The following is a 16,511-nucleotide window of genomic DNA, read 5'->3' as shown; positions in this document are numbered from 1 at the left end:
TTCACAGTTGGGATGCTGTTCTTCGGCTTGCAAGCCTCCCCCTTTTCCCCTTTTTCCTCCAAACATAATGATGCTCATTATGGCCAAACAGTTCTATTTTTTGTTTTATCAGACCAGAGGACATTTCTCCAAAAAGTATGATCTTTGTCCCCATGTGCAGTCTGGCTTTTTTTATGGCAGTTTTGGAGCAGTGGCTTCTTCCTTGCTGAGCGGCCTTTCAGGTTATGTCGATATAGGACTCGTTTTACTGTGGATATAGATACTTTTGTACCTGTTTCCTCCAGCATCTTCACAAGGTCCTTTGCTGTTGTTCTGGGATTGATTTGCACTTTTCACACCAAAGTACATTTATCTCTAGGAGACAGAACGCGTCTCCTTCCTGAGTGGTATGATGGTTGCGTGGTCCCATGGTGTTTACACTTGTGTACTATTGTTTGTACAGATGAAGGTGGTACCTTCAGGCGTTTGGAAATTGCTCCCAAGGATGAACCAGACTTGTGGAGGTCTACATTTTTTTTCTGAGGTCTTGGCTGATTTGTTTTGATTTTCCCATGATGTCAAGCAAAGAGGCACTGATTTTGAAGGTAGACCTTGAAATACATCCACAGGTACAACAAGCCTTTAGAAGCTTCTAAAGCCATGACATAATTTTCTTGAATTTTCCAAGCTGTTTAAAGGCACATTCAACTAGTGTATGTTAACTTCTGACCCACTGGAATTGTGATACAGTGATTTATTTGTGAAATAATCTGTCTGTAAACAAATGTTGGAAGAATTACTTGTGTCATGGACCAAGTAAATGTCCTACCCGACTTGCCAAACTATAGTTTGTTAACAAGAAATTTGTTGAGTGGTTGAAAAGCGAGTTTTAATGACTCCAACCTAAGTCTATGTAAACTTCCGACTTCAACTGTATTTATTTATTCATGCAGGTCAAACAGCAGTATGTGAATAGATCCAGTAGACTTGAGTAGGGTTCACTCAATAGAGAGCTGAAGTACACTGTCACCATTCCAGGACTGGGGATAGTTGACCCATGATAGATCTTTCTCTGCTAACATTCAGTCAAATATCTTTATGGTCACGTTAGCATTCCTTGGATACCAATCAGTGACCTAGGCCAATTACTTTCGGTGTGCTTCATTTAGCTTCACATACAGGGTAGGCAGGCTTATGCACTTTTGGGACTATTCCATTTGTATCCCATCTGCAGCTGTTCTGTATGTGCTGCTACTGCACTGCCACAGACACATCACCATTTACCCACTTAAAGACCTAGAGACCAAACAAACATATGATATATTATATCATATTTGTTATGACATGAAACATGATTTTCACCAAATGGGTTTTTAAAGCCTCACACAATTACTGTCACTGTCATGCAAGTGTCACTACATGTGAATGTGTTGACACTCATACCTCTGCTCACTCTCCCTCCTTCTGTCTCTGCTGCAGAGAGCAGGGAATCAGGCTATGAGTCAGGTATTCTGGTGAGCAAGGCTGTAGACCTCAACATAGACAGAGTCAACCTCAAACCAGCGGGTGAGTGGACAGTACCGCCCCCATCTCCTTAGCTGGGTGCTTAGTTGTTGTATTGGGTACTTCTGAATTAAACTGACAGCCTAGAGAAGTAGATGAAACATCCATAGCTCATTTTGTACAGGATTATTCAATAACATGTTTCTGAATATCATTTTTGTTGTTTCAATGTCCTGTAGTGGTGGGAGTGAAACTAAACGTCTCTGCCTGGATGAACAGCTTCATGAATGCCACCATCAAAGTCAACGTAAGAGAAACACTTTCTTTAGTTTAGGATTTCTTATTCGCATCCCATTATGTTTGCTAAACTTGTGACCATTCATTCATGATGGTGTGTGCTTCTATGGCGTTTGCAGTGCAAGGATGAAATCTGTGGCTGTCTGAAGAATGATAAGGTACAATGGCCTATCTCACCCTTGGAAAATCTTTAGAAATGTTGATCATGTTCTATACCGACTGATGTTCTCTTTCTATCTGTCACTCTCTCTCTGCAGCATGTTGACTATGTCATCTTGGATGGAGGCTTTCTGCTGATGTCCAATCAGGATGAGTATATCACACAGGTGAGTCTGTCACCTAATCAGATTGCTCTGTCACAGACATGTACATTTGTCGTACCAGAGAAGGGTCAGCAGTCTGTCTGTCAGTCTGTCTGTCGGTCAGCAGGTTTCCCAGGCCTAGTTCTGGAATAAGAACATGGTCAATTTTTGGGACAGGGAAACTAGCCTTTATAAAATGTATTGACCTGATCTGTATTTAGCTAACTACTCTGACTAGCCAGATAATATTTTGTTGCCTGTTTCCACAGACATTTCCTTTGCGTCTCTAAAACTCTTTAATACAAATGTCATATCATGTTTGGCATGACAACAAACAAAACAGAGTTTTTAAAGCACAGATCTAAGGGATAATGGCTCCATAGCATCTACAGTATTCTGAAGTTAGTAGAACATAAACCCATAGTCCCAAAGCCAAGTCACTCCTTTTGGAATGAGAACTAAAAGTTTTGTGGTTTGGCTGGCCACCAGATCTCTTCTCCTGCTCCTCTCTCCATCCCTGCCTCATCTGATCTTTTTTTATTTTATTGTATTTAAACTTTATTTAACAGCGAAAGACCACGGGTCTCTTTCGCAGATGAGCCCGGCATAAACACATCAATAAACAACAATGAGATTATTCATACAGTATATGTACATCAGTTACACAATACATGAAAAGCAAACACGATAAGCAAAACACAATCGAATAAAACAAACACATTCTTCAGTAAAAAGGCCCTCTAACGTCTGCATGACTTGCCCTAGAGGCACCAACTCCACCGATTTAAAGCAGATTTAACTTAACAATGAAGTAAGGTATGGTGGATGTTTATGCGAGAGGGCTTTATTGACAAAAAATGTGCAATATATCGATCTATAGCAGGGATGGGCAACTTTGATGGGTGTTGGGTCCACAAAAAAATCTGTTATTTTATCATAGGGGGCCACAGTAGCTCGCGGGTCTGTGTGCCCACATCCATACACGCACCCTTTGGGGACCCTAAGCAAAATATTGTTTCCCCCACCTTGCTATCAAACATTTTAGCAACCCCCCTCTTGACAGCAGAGAGAAACAATTGTTTTAGAGTACATTTTCTGTAACTCTATATATGTTTCCATGGGGCGTAGAGAACATGTAACAGTTGTAAAGAAAGTTTGCTACAAATCTATACATTTTGCCATGGGGATGAGTGAGAGAAAATTGAGAAATTTTAAATTGTACACATTCTGCAATAGGGTGGGGAGAAATGTTTGCAGTTTTTATGTGATATCTGAGTGAGAGTGACCAACAAAATGAATAGGGGCTCACCGGTCGGTAATTTGACCATAATTACTACACATTTGGATAGCTAGCCGCTAGACTAACTTACTGTACCAATAATGAAATTTAAAAAGTTGAGAACCCGACTGAGTCTTCTGCCCGCCTCACATTTTGCAATTTTATAACTAATTTCATGCAATTCTACAAATTTTGCTTAGGGGAAATGTTTCAGTTTTACAGATTACAGTGCCTTCGGAAAGCATTCAGATCCCTTGACCTTTTCAACATTTTGTTACATTACAGCCTTATTCTAAAATTGAGTGAATAAAAACATTTCCTCAGTCATCTACACACAATAACCCATAATGATAATTCAAAAACAGGTTTTTATAAAAACAGAAATACCTTATTGACGTAAGTATTCAGACTCTTTGCTATGAGACTCGAAATTGAGCTCCAGTGCATCCTTTCCATTGATCATCCTTTACATGTTCCTACAACTTGATTGGATTCCACCTGTGGTAAATTCAATTAATTGGACATGATTTGGAAAGACACACACCAGTCTATATAAGGAACCATAGTTGACAGTGCATGTCAGAGCAAAACCAAGCCATGAGGTAGAAGGAATTGGCTGTAGAGCTCCGAGACAGAATTATGTTTAGGCACATATCTGGGGAAGGGTACCAAAAAATGTTGGCACAGTGACCTCAGTCATTCTTAAATGGAAGATGTTTGAAACCTCCAAGACCCTTTCTAGAGCTGGCCACCCGGCCAATGTTGACCAATTGGGGTAGAAAGTTCAGGGTCAGGGAGGTGACCAAGAACCCAATGGTCAGTCTGACAGAGCTCTCGAGTTCTTCGATAGAAATGGCAGAACCTTCCAGAAGGACAACCATCTCTGCAACATTCCACCAATCAGGCCTTTATGGTAGAGTAACCAGACGTTAGCCACTCTTCAGTGAAAGGCACATGACAGCCCATTTGGAGTTTGCCTAAAGCCACCTAAATACTTTCAGACCATGAGAAACAAGATTCTCTGGTCTGACAACCAAGATTGGAGGAATCCTGGCACCATCCCTACGGTGAAGCATGGTGGTGGCAGCATCATACTGTGGGGACGTTTTTCAGCTGCAGGGACTGGGAGTCTAGTCAGGATTGAGGGTAAGATGAACGGAGCAAAGTACACCTTCCAAGAGGACAACGACCCTAAGCACACAGGCAAGACAACACAGGAGTGGCTTCGGGACAAGTCTCTGAATGTCCCTGAGTGGCCCAAACAGAGCCCGGACTTGAACCTGATCAAAGATCTCTGGAGAGACCTGAAAATAGCTTTTCAGCGCTTTCAACGCTCCCCATCCAACCTGACAGAGCTTGAGAGGATCTGCAGAGAAGAATGGGAGAAACTCCCGAAATGCAGGTACCCAAGAAGACTCAAGAAGACGCAATGCTGTAATCGCTGCCAAATGTGAGTAAATGGTCTGAAAACTTGTGTTAATATAATATTTCTGTTTTTTATTTTTAATGTATTGGCAAACATTTCTAAAAAACAGTTTTGCTTTGTCATTATGGGGTATTTTGTGTAAATTTATGAGATTTTTAAAATATTTGTTTATCAATTTTAGAATAAGGCTGTAACGTAACAAAATGTTGAAAAAGTACACATAGGGTGGGGAAAAATGTTTTCAGTTTTTAATTTGGATATTGATCCGCGGGCCTGCAAAAGGTCGCCAGTTGCCCTTCCCTGATCTACAGTAGACGAGACTTGAAAGAGGGCAAACCTACTTTCTTTCTGATACAAAATGCAATGATGTGTATCGGCCAAAGTAAAGTTCAGTACTCTATGAAAAACTATTTCCAATGGCTTCAGTACAGTGGCAGCTTCATTCATATAGATGATATCGTCATGGTCAATAACCGGATTGAATGTTGACTGAAAGTTTAGTTTCCTGGTATTTAACGAAAGACGGGTCTTGTTCTTATTACAGAAGCCTACACAAAAAAAATGTATCTTCAACATGCTTTTTGAAAGACATTTTCGTCAATCCAGATGCCCAGATATTTATAAGCGGGGTCACAATCAATGAGAGCAACATGTGGTTTAGCCACAGAAAAAGGAACCTTCCCGCTGGCCATGATTGGTTGAGATAATGGATTGTCTGAGAGATGAGTTCGGATTGGTCTGCAACTTAGCACTCTTCTATCTATAACATGAGCTGCTCAGCGTGTGTAGGTAATCCTTTCTAATGTGGCATTTTTGAAAGATATCAAAAGTGTTGCTAATGCTCTCCACTTTCTGGAGGACAGTGTTATGAAATCGGTGGAATGTGGAAGCTGAGTATGATAGCTAAGGAGAAAAATTCTGGCATTTGATTGTAAATATGCAAAGGGAGTCGAAATGAGAAGACACAGAAGGCTGTTGTATGCTGCCACCATCATGCTTCACCGTAGGGATGGTGCTAGGTTTCCTCCAGACGTGATGCTTGGCATTCAGGCCAAAGAGTTCAATCTTTAGGTGCATTTTGGGAAACTCCATGCGGGCTGTCATGTCCCTTTTACTAAGGAGTGGCTTCTGTCTGGCTACTCTACCATAAAGGCCTAATTGGTGGAGTGCTGCAGAGATGGTTGTCCTTCTGGAAGGTTCTCCCATCTCTACAGAGAAACTCTGGAGATCTGTCAGAGTGACCATTGGGTCCTTGGTCACCTCACAGGCCCTTCTCCCTAGATTGCTCAGTTTGGCTGGACGGACAGCTCTAGTAAGAGCCTTTGTGGTTACAAACTTTTTCCATTTAAGAATGATGGAAACCACTGTGTTCTTGGAGTCCTTCAATGCTGCAGACATTTTTTAGTACCCTTACCCAGATCTGTGCCTTGACACAATCCTGTCTTGGAGCTCTACGGACAATTAATTTGACCTCATGACTATTTGCCCTGACATCCACTAACAACTGTGGGACCGTATAAAGACAGTTGTGTGCCTTTCCAAATCATGTCCAATCAATTGAATTTACCACAGGGGGACTCTAATGAAGTTGTAGAAACATCTCAAGGTTGATTAATGGAAACTCCATTTCTTGTCTCATAGCAAAGGGTCTGAATACGTCTTTAAATAAGGTATTTCTGTTTTTGCTTTGTCAGTATGGGGTATTGTGTGTAGATTGATGAGGGAAAGAAATAATTTCATACATTTTAGAATAAGGCTGTAACGTACCAAAATGTGGAAAAGGTCAAGAGGTCTGAATTCTATCCAAATGCACTGCATGTAAACCAAAGTGTTAAATATTGTTCTATGCATCAGTTGGGGTGTCTATAAGTTTCAATTTGAGGTACTAAATCTAGCATGAAAGTGCATCCTTGTAGCGGTGAAGGCTAATATTATCAAAATGTTTACCTTGGAGTTAGTTGAGCCAATGGAAAGTTTAACAAATTTAAGTGTTTTATTCCCAGGCGTAATGCAAGGCATTATCGCTGGGATATAAGGTAACAACAGGGCCTGTCCAAAGCTAAAAGTGTAAAAAATTAAAGGTACAAAGTGTTTGTTAGGTGTGTTAATATCCGAACGTGATTGGGAGTCCCATAGGGCGGCGCACAATTGGCCCAGCATCGTCCTGGTTTGGCCGGGGTAGGCCGTCAATGTAAATAAGAATTTGCTCTTAACTGACTTGCCTAGTTAAATAAAGGTTAAATTTAAAAATTATTTAAAAGATGCTTAAAATGTTTAAAAGACAAAAAGATTATTGTGATTGTGTTGAATTGTTTTTGAATTGTGTTGAATTGTTTTAAAAAGAAAGTGGTAATATATAATTCAGTACAGACGTTAATTTACTCTGTCACGCGGCTCAATTTATCCCATCCCCGGTTTAAGCGGGGTCAAGGGACCACTTTTTTCTGGACAAGCTATGTTTTGAAAACTGTAATGTTTACATGAATTCTGATTATGTCCAGGTATACACAACATCCTGAAATCTATTTAGATATATTTGTTAGAAGTAATATTATATTTCCCTTGATGGTGACTGCCGGGTTGGGAAAGACTAATGGCGTTCGCATGCTTCCCATCCGGAAGAGTTCCCGAACAGTTCGTACATACACTACCATTCTAAAGTTTGGGTACACTTAGAAATGTCCTTGTTTTTGACATATTTTTTTCTTGTCTACCACAGTGTAGACATCATTTTTTTATTAAATATCTGCAAAGGCAGAGGCCCATTATCAGCAACCATCACTCCTGTGTTCCAATGGCACGTTGTGTTAGCTAATCCAAGTTTATCATTTTAAAAGGCTAATTGATCATTATGGCTAATTGATCATTATCAGCACAGCTGAAAACTGTTGTTCTGATTAAAGAAGCAATAAAACTGGCCTTCTTTAGACTAGTTGAGTATCTGGAGCATCAGCATTAGTGGGTTCGATTACAGGCTCAAAATTGCCAGAATCAAATAACTTTCTTCAGAAACTTGTCAGTCTGTTCTTGTTCTGAAAAATGAAGGCTATTCTATGCGAGAAATTGCCAAGGAACTAAAGGGTTTGTTTTCACAGTATTTTACTGTAATTACAAGAGATTGGTGCAAGAAGGTTGACTGCTAAGTGTTTACACATTACAGAACATTAATGGCGAGTTGGCATTTTACATAATTTTCACTTCAAGAAGCCTTAACAAAGGCTTCCAAACTGGCAGTGACTACAGGGAAAAAACAGACATGGCAAAAAGCTAGCTGTCACATCAATATGTCCTCTATACATCATACCTTGACCGACACTATAACCACAGGGTTTAAATTGGTAAGCATCCCCTCTCACGGGTGCAACAAATAAAGCCTGTTACAAGGCATGCCCCAAAATATGTTAATGAAACAACAAGACCATTCACCCACTAGTAGTCAAAAGGTATTTGGCTCTCCAAAGATACGGTACTGTATTCTGTGGGGTGGAATTACAGTACATTTTTTAAATACAGCAATTTTCCCAAAATGCACAATAATTTACAGTAAGCGGCATTAAGCGTTTCAGCATTTTTGTTTTACTGTTGATAATAACTCAAAATACTCTATAAATACAAATGTTTTGTTATTGTGGGTCAACGCTTGCCAAAATAAAAAAAGGTGAATTTCCCCTCAACTGCACCGTTGCTCCCCAATAGACAGGTTAGCTGACAATGTCACAAAAACAATGCACGCGATTCAATGACGCAGAAGTCAGTGTGTTGTTGTGATTCCAGATGGCTAGATAGCTAGCAACAATGACAAGAAGCTGCCATGTGCGGAATCGTAGGTGGCTCCTTTCAGTTAGTTTTATCTTGTTCTTGACACCATGTCTTGTTTTGAATTGTTTTGAAGGCATATCTATGCAAAATTAGACATTTTGTTTTTTACATTGAATAAAATTGGAGACTCCGAGCTAGAAAATGGTATTTCATAGACTGCAGAGGAACTGCAGAGAAAGTAATTCTGCTTTGAAAGTGGATAAACTTGAAAACCCACTTATGGCACGTAAAATAATTTGGTACACCTACTGGAGAGCTCTTCTTTGTCTAAACCCATTCAACATCGTTCACACCCACTTAAGCCTTAGCCCCACCCATCTCTTTAATGATTCTCAGTGTAGTAAACAACCAAAGATTTTAAGACTAAAAGTGGTGAAAGTAGTAGCAAAAAGTAGTAGTAAAAATGTACTTTATCTACTCCTTTGCCTATATACCATTCTGATTGTGGTGCAGGTCATGTTGTTCTTCACATTACATCTCTGATAAACACATACTATATCAAATAAAATCAACGTTTATTTGTCACATGCACAGGATACAGAAGGTGTAAACGATACAGTGAAATGGTTACTTGGTGGAGTCTTTTGTTTAGACATCTAGCTAGCTAGCTAAATAATTAACCATAATCCCAACTCTGTCGCATTCAAAACAACTCGGGAACTCTGGCCTCTTCATAGAGCTCCGACACAGATCATGCACATAACTTTAGCTAGCGAGCCAGCCAACTAACGTAATCTAGCTAGCTAACAGTATGCTTTAAATTGCAATGAAAACAACTTTCTGACAAAATTAGAAACAAATAAATTCAAATCAAATGTCATTTGTTACATGCGCCGAATATAACAGGTAGACCTTACCCTGAAATGCGTACTTACAAGACCTTTAACCAACATTGCAGGTCAATAAATAGATTAAGAAAATATGTACTGAATAAACTTAAGTACAAAATAAAAGTAACACAACAAAATTACATAACAAGGCTATGTACAGGGGGTAACGATACCAATGTCAATGTGCAGCGGGTACAGGAAAGTCTAGGTAGTTTGTACATATAGGTTGGGGTAAAGTGACTACGCATAGATAATAAACAGCGAGTAATAGCAGTGTAAAAAAAGGGGGGGTTGGTGTCAATGTAAATAGTCCGGGTGGCCATTTGATTAATTGTTCAGCAGTCTTATAGCTTGGAGGTAGAAGCTGTCAAGGAGCCTTTTGGACCTCGACTTGGCGCTCTGGTACCACTTACCATGCGGTAAAAGAGAGACCAGTCTATGACTGGAGTCTTTGACAATTTTTGGGGCTTTCCTCTGACGGCGCAAAGTCGGTCCTGGATGGCAGGAAGCTTAGCCCCACTGATGTATTGTGCCGTACACACTACCCATTGTAGCACCTTACGGTCAGATGCCAAGCAGTTGCCATACCAGGCGGTGATGCAACCGGTCAGGGTGCTCTCGATGGTGCAGCTGTATAACGTTTTGAGGATCTGGGGACCCATGACAAATCTGTTCAGTATCCTGAGGAGGTAAAGGTGTTGTTGTGCCCTCTTCACAACTGTCTTGGCATGGACCATGATAGATTGTTGGTGATGTTGACACCAAGTAACTTCAAACTCTCGACACGCTCCACTACAGCCCCGTTGATGTTAATGGGGGCCTGTTCCGCCCTCCTTTTCCTGTAGTCCACGATCATCTCCTTTTTCTTGCTCACATTGAAGGAGAGATTGTTGTCCTGGTATCACATGGCAAGGTCTCTGACCTTGTTCCTATAGGCTGTCTCATCATTGTTGGTGATCTGGCCTACCAAAAGAAAAAATATTTGTCCAGTTTGAGTTAAGTAATCGCTGTTCTGATGTCCAGAAGCGATTTCCGTTCATAATAGATGGTAGCAGCAACTTTTATGTACAAAATAAGTGACAAACAACGCAAAAACAAACAAAATAGTACAGTTGGTTAGGAGCCAGTAAAACGGTAGTTAGACTCTTACCCGTATACATGGATTAATGCTTTTTCCTCTGTTATGAATGCCACTGTTGCCCTTAGTTTGAAGATGTTATCCGGAGACAGGTGTTTTATACAACATTCCTCTTTCAGTGTTCTCTTTTTGGACTCTCTCCGCATTTGGCAATCATCTCTCTGCTTCTACTAGGAATTCCACTGATTTCAAAACTCAGTCAACTTATTCCATGACAACGACACCATTTATTCCTCACCATTATAATCAGAAAACTGTCTGGTTCAATGGAAAATGTTTTTACCTACAGTACCAGTCAAACGTTTGGACACACCTATTCATTCAAGTGTTTTTCTTTATTTTGACTATTTTCTACATTGTAGAATAATAGTGAAGACATCAAAACTATGAAATAACACATATGGAATCATGTAGTAACCAAAAAAGTGTTTAAACCTCTTGGAACTCCCCACGATCCGGGATCGTGTCTAAAGCCTCAGGCTCATTAGCATAACGCAACGATTTCTGAAAATCGCAAATAAAATGAAAATAATGCGTCTGCTCTCAAGCTTAGCCTTTTCTTAACAACACTGTCATCTCAGATTTTCAAAATATGCTTTTGAACCATAGAAATTGACTAATTTGTGTAAGAGTATGCAAAGCTAGCATAGCATTTTGAGTAGCATTTAGCACGCAACATTTTCACAAAAACCAGATAACCAAATAAATAAAATCATTTACCTTTGAAGAGCTTCTGATGTTTTCAATGAGGAGACTCTCAGTTACATACCAAATGCGCAGTTTTTCCTGAAAGCGTCTGTGTGTAGGAGAAATCGTTCCGTTTTCTACATTGCATCTGGCTACCGAAACGAACCGAAAATTCAGTCACCTACAACGTAAAACTTTTTCCGAATTAACTACATAATATCGACCGAAACATGGCAAACGTTGTTTGTAATCGATCCTCAAGGTGTTTTTTCACATATCTCTTCATTGATATATCGTTCGTGGAAGCTTGCTTTCCTCTCTGAATCACATGGAAAAATACTGGCAGCTGACTTTTGCGCACCAATTTCGGCGCAGGACACCGGGCGGACACCTGGTAAATGTGGTCTCTTATGGTCAATCTTCCAATGATCTGCCTACAAATACGTCACAATGCTGCAGACACCTTGGGGAAACGACAGAAAGGGTTGACTCACTCCTCTTGCATTCACAGCCATATAAGGAGACAATGGAAAACAGAGCCTCAAAAATCCTGCTCATTTCCTGGATGCCGTCTCATCTTGGTTTTGCCTGAAGCTCACGTTCTGGGGCACGCACAGAAAATATCTTGGTAGTTCTGGACACGTCAGAGTGTTTTCTTTCGAAAGCTACCAATTATATGCATAGTCATATAATTGAGCATCTTTTTGTGACAAAATATTGCGCTTAAAACGGGCACGTTTTTTTATCCAATAATGAAATAGCACCCCCATAGATGTAAGAGGTTAACAAATCAAAATACATCTGAAATTCTTTAAAGTAGCCACCCCTTCTTTGCCTTGATGACAGCTTGGCACGATCTTGGCGTTCTTTCATCCAGCTTCATGAGGTTTTCACCTGGAATGCATTTCAATTAACAGGTGTGCCTTGTTAAAAGTTAATTTGTGGAATTTCTTTCCTTTTAAATGTTTGAGACAATCAGTTGTGTTGTGACAAGGTAGGGGTGGTATACAAAAGATGTATTGGTAAAAGTCCATATTATGGCAAAAGCAGCTCAAATATGCAAAAAGAAACAGCATATTTCTCTGCCGATCTATTTAACATCTGTCTGGTTGGACCGAGAGTGTCGCTGCACAGCTATTTTCAGGTCTCTCCAGAGAGAGACCCAAGGACATTCAGAGACTTGTGCCGAAGCCACTCCTGCGTTGTCTTGGCTGTGTGCTTAGGGTCATTGTCCTGTTGGAAGGTGAATCTTCGCCCCAGTCTGAGGTCCTGAGCACTCTGGAACAGGTTTCACTTTGTCATTGTGGGTTATTTTTTGTAAATTTATGAAGAAAACAAATTATTTAATGCATTTTAGTATAAGGTTGTAACATAACAAAATATGGAAAAAGTCAAGGGGTCTGAATGCTTTCCGAATGCACTGTAGGTAAGCTATTTGGTTAACTATTTAACAAACTATTTAGCAGTCTCATGGTAGAATCTATTCAGGAGCAATTTGGTCCCAGACTTAACGCTCTAGTAGTTTGCCATGCGGCAGCAGAGAGAACATTCTATGACTTGGGTGGCTGGAGTCTTTGACAATTTCATTTGACACCACCTGGTCTAGAGGTCCTGGATGGCAGGGAGTTCAACACCAGTGATGTACTGGGCCATACGTACTACTCTCTGTAGGGCCTTGCGGTTGGGAGCAGTTGTGATACCAAGCGGCGATGCAACCAGTCAAGATGTTCTCAATGGTGCAGCTGTAGTACTTGTTGATGATCTGAGGGCACATGCCAAATATTTTTAGCCCTCTGAGGTGGAAGAGGCGTTGTCGTGCCCTCTTCATTACTGTGTTGGTGTGTTTTGGATTATAATAGATCCTTAGCGAGTGGACACAGAGGCACTTGAAGTTATCGACCCGCTCCACAACAGCCCAATCGATGTGAATGTGTTGCCTAGGGGGCGGCCGATCAGGAAGTCCAGGATCCAGTTGCAGAGGGAGGTGTTCAGTCCCAGGGACCTTAGCTTAGTTTCGGGCTCCTGAGTGGTGCAGCGATCTAAGGCACTGCATCTCAATGCAAGTCCCTGGCTCGAAACCAGGCTGTAACATATCCGGCCGTGACTGGGAGTCCTATAGGGTGGTGCACAATTGGCCCAGCGTCGTCTGGGTTTAGCCAGGGTAGGCCCTCATTGTAAATAAGAATATGTTCTTAACTGACTTGCCTAGTTAAATAAAGGTTACATTTTACAAAATATACAAAAAGTAGTGATGAGCTTGGAGAGTACTATGGTGTTGAATGCTGAGCTGTGGTCTATGAACATTATTCTCACATAGGTGTTCCTTTTGTCCAGGTGGGAAAGGGCAGTGTGGAGTGCAATAGAGATTGTGTTTTCTGTGGATCCGTTTGGGTGGTATGCCAGTAACAGTGGGTCCAGTGTTTCTGGGATGATGGTGTTGATGTGAGCCATGACCAGCCTTTCAAAGCCCATACATTGAGCACAGCTCTCTGTTCCCTGAACACAGATTGGTCAGTTCTTTGGGGAGGTGGACCCAGTCGTGATGATCAGTCTGGTCAACACATCTCTGTACTCCTTCAACAAGACCTACGACTACCAGTCAGTCTGCAACCCTGAGAGAGACTGCAAGGCTGCTGCAGGGCCACGATCTGTCTACGTGGTGAGACATACACAGCGCGCACACACAGCACATACCCACATGAATGCATTAATGCATGATCTTGCTTTGGTTACCTTTCATGCTACACATACTGTACTGTATGTGTATATTTTGTCCATATGTTATGAAGTATGCACTCAGTGTTCTCCTCTCCCCTCTCCAGCCCACTATAGCAGACATGCTGAGTATAGGCTAGTGGGCCTCCACAGGTGCCTGGTGAGTTAACTGGCTGGATACTTTAACTACGGTGGTCTGCTGTTTGGACCAAGCATAATGTGTTTGTCTCTGTAGGTCGATAATGCAGCAGCTCTTCTACAGTCTCATATTCCCAAGGTTCCTAGAGGCAGGTCAGTTGTAGAGGATATTATATTGGATGAAATATGTGTTTCCAAAACAGTGAATTTGTAGTTATAATGGTACAAGATGTTTGTTGTGGCTATAATGGCTTTGGAAAGTATTCAGACCCCTTCACTTTCTCCACATTTTGTCATGTTACAGCCTTATTCTAAAATGTTTTAAAGAAAAAATTGTCCTCATCAATCTACACACAATACCCCATAATGACAAATCGAAAACAGTTTTTTAGAGGTTTTTGCAAATGTATAAAGGGTAATCAGACCCTTTGCTATGAGACTCGAAATTGAGCTCAGGTACACCCTGTTTCCACTGATCATTCTCGAGATGTTTTTACAACTTCATTAGAGTCCACCTATGGTAAATTCAATTGAATGGACATGATTTGGAAAGGCACACACCTGTCTATATAAGGTCCTACAGTTGACAGTGCATGTCAGAGTAAAAACCTAGCCATGAGGTCAAATGAATTATCCCTAGAGCTCCGAGACAGGATTGTGTCGAGGCACAGATCTGGGGTTAGGTACAAAATATATATGCAGCATTGAAGGTCCCCAAGAACCCAGTGGCTTCCATCATTCTTAAATGGAAGAAGTTTGGAACCACCAAGACTATTCCTTGAGCTGGCTGCCTGGCCAAACTGAGCAATCAGGGGAGAAGGGCCTTGGTCAGGGAGGTGACCAAGAACCCGATAGTCACTCTGACAGAGCTCCAGAGTTCGTCTTTGTAGATGGGAGAACCTTCCAGAAGGACAACCATCTTTGCAGCACTCCACCAATCAGGCCTTTATGGTAGAGTGGCCAGATGGAAGCCACTCTTCAGTAAAAGGCACATGACGGCTCGCTTAGAGTTTGCCAAAAGGCAACTACAGGACTCTCAGACCATGAGAAATAAGATTCTCTGGTCTGACGAAACCATGATTGAACTCTCTGGCCTGAATGCCAAGCATCATATCTGGAGGAAAGCAGGCACTGCTCATCACCTGGCCAATACCATCCCTATGGTGACGCATGGTGGTGGCAGGATCATGCTGTGGGGATCTTAATCAGCAGCAGGGACTGGGAAACTAGTCATGCTCGAGGGAAAGATGAACGCAGCAAAGTACAGAGAGATCCTTGATGAAAACCTGCTCCAGAGCGCTCAGGACCTTAGTCCCAGTCTAAGGTTCACCTTCCAACAGGACAACGACCCAAAGCACACAGACAAGGTGATGCAGGAGAGGCTTCGGGACAAATCTCTGAATGTCCTTGAGTGGCCCAGCCCAGATTTAAACCCGACCAAACATCTCTGGAGAGACCTCAAAATAGATGTGCAGCGACGCTCCCATCCAACCTGATAGAGCTTGAGAGGATCTGCAGAGAAGAATGGGAGAAACTCACCAGATACAGGTGTGCCAAGCTTGTAGAGTCATACCTAAGAAGACTTGAGGCTGTAATTGCTGCCAAAAGTGCTTGAACAAACTACTGAGTAAAGGGTCTGAATACTTATGTAAATATGGTATTTCAGTTTATTTAATTTTTATCAAAATTGCACAAAAATCTAAACCTGTTTTTGCTTCTTCATTGTGGGGTATTGTGTGTATATTGATGAGGGTACTGTTTTAGTAAATCAATTTTAGAATAAGACTGTAACGTAACAAAATGTGGAAAAAGTGAAGGGGCTTTGGACTATTTATTTGGAGGAGATGTAAGCACAGATGTTTTTGTGTTGTGTTTTTGGTTGTGTATGGTAACAGTTATGTAGTCTCTCTCTCTCTAGTGGACTCAGATGATGACATGTCTGCAAACATGTTTAAGGAGAGCTGTATCACAGAGCAGACTCAGTATTTCTTTGACAACGAAGAGAGATCCTACTCGGGAGTCCTCAACTGTGGAAACTGCTCCAGGTGTGTGTGTGTGTGTGTGTGTGTGTGTGTGTGTGTGTGTGTGTGTGTGTGTGTGTGTGTGTGTGTGTGTGTGTGTGATGTAAGGGTCGATTCCAATTTCCTCTTTCCTGGATAATAGCTTGTGGGCAATAATATTTTAAATGGGAATATGCAGTATATGTGATATTTTATACAACGGGTGCGTCTCATCCTGAATGCTGATTGGTTAAAACTGCATTCCAGACGGTGTTTATTCCACAAGTTACCACTAAGACGCTTTAATGCCTATTTACTCTGTTCCATCTAACTGCGCAATCCACTGTTTCATCAGCCCAGCCAGACAATTATATAAACTTGATCTCCACTATAAAAAG

General features: G+C 41.2%; 1 pseudogene; it reads left to right on the top strand.

The window, feature by feature from the left end:
• LOC135524345 (voltage-dependent calcium channel subunit alpha-2/delta-1-like) overlaps positions 1–16,511 on the top strand; it is a 110,314-nt pseudogene that overhangs the window by 82,199 nt on the left and 11,604 nt on the right.

Source organism: Oncorhynchus masou, chromosome 31 (genome assembly GCF_036934945.1).
Source record: "Oncorhynchus masou masou isolate Uvic2021 chromosome 31, UVic_Omas_1.1, whole genome shotgun sequence".
Classification (NCBI taxonomy): domain Eukaryota; kingdom Metazoa; phylum Chordata; class Actinopteri; order Salmoniformes; family Salmonidae; genus Oncorhynchus; species Oncorhynchus masou.
This window is presented reverse-complemented; position numbering and strand designations above follow the sequence as displayed.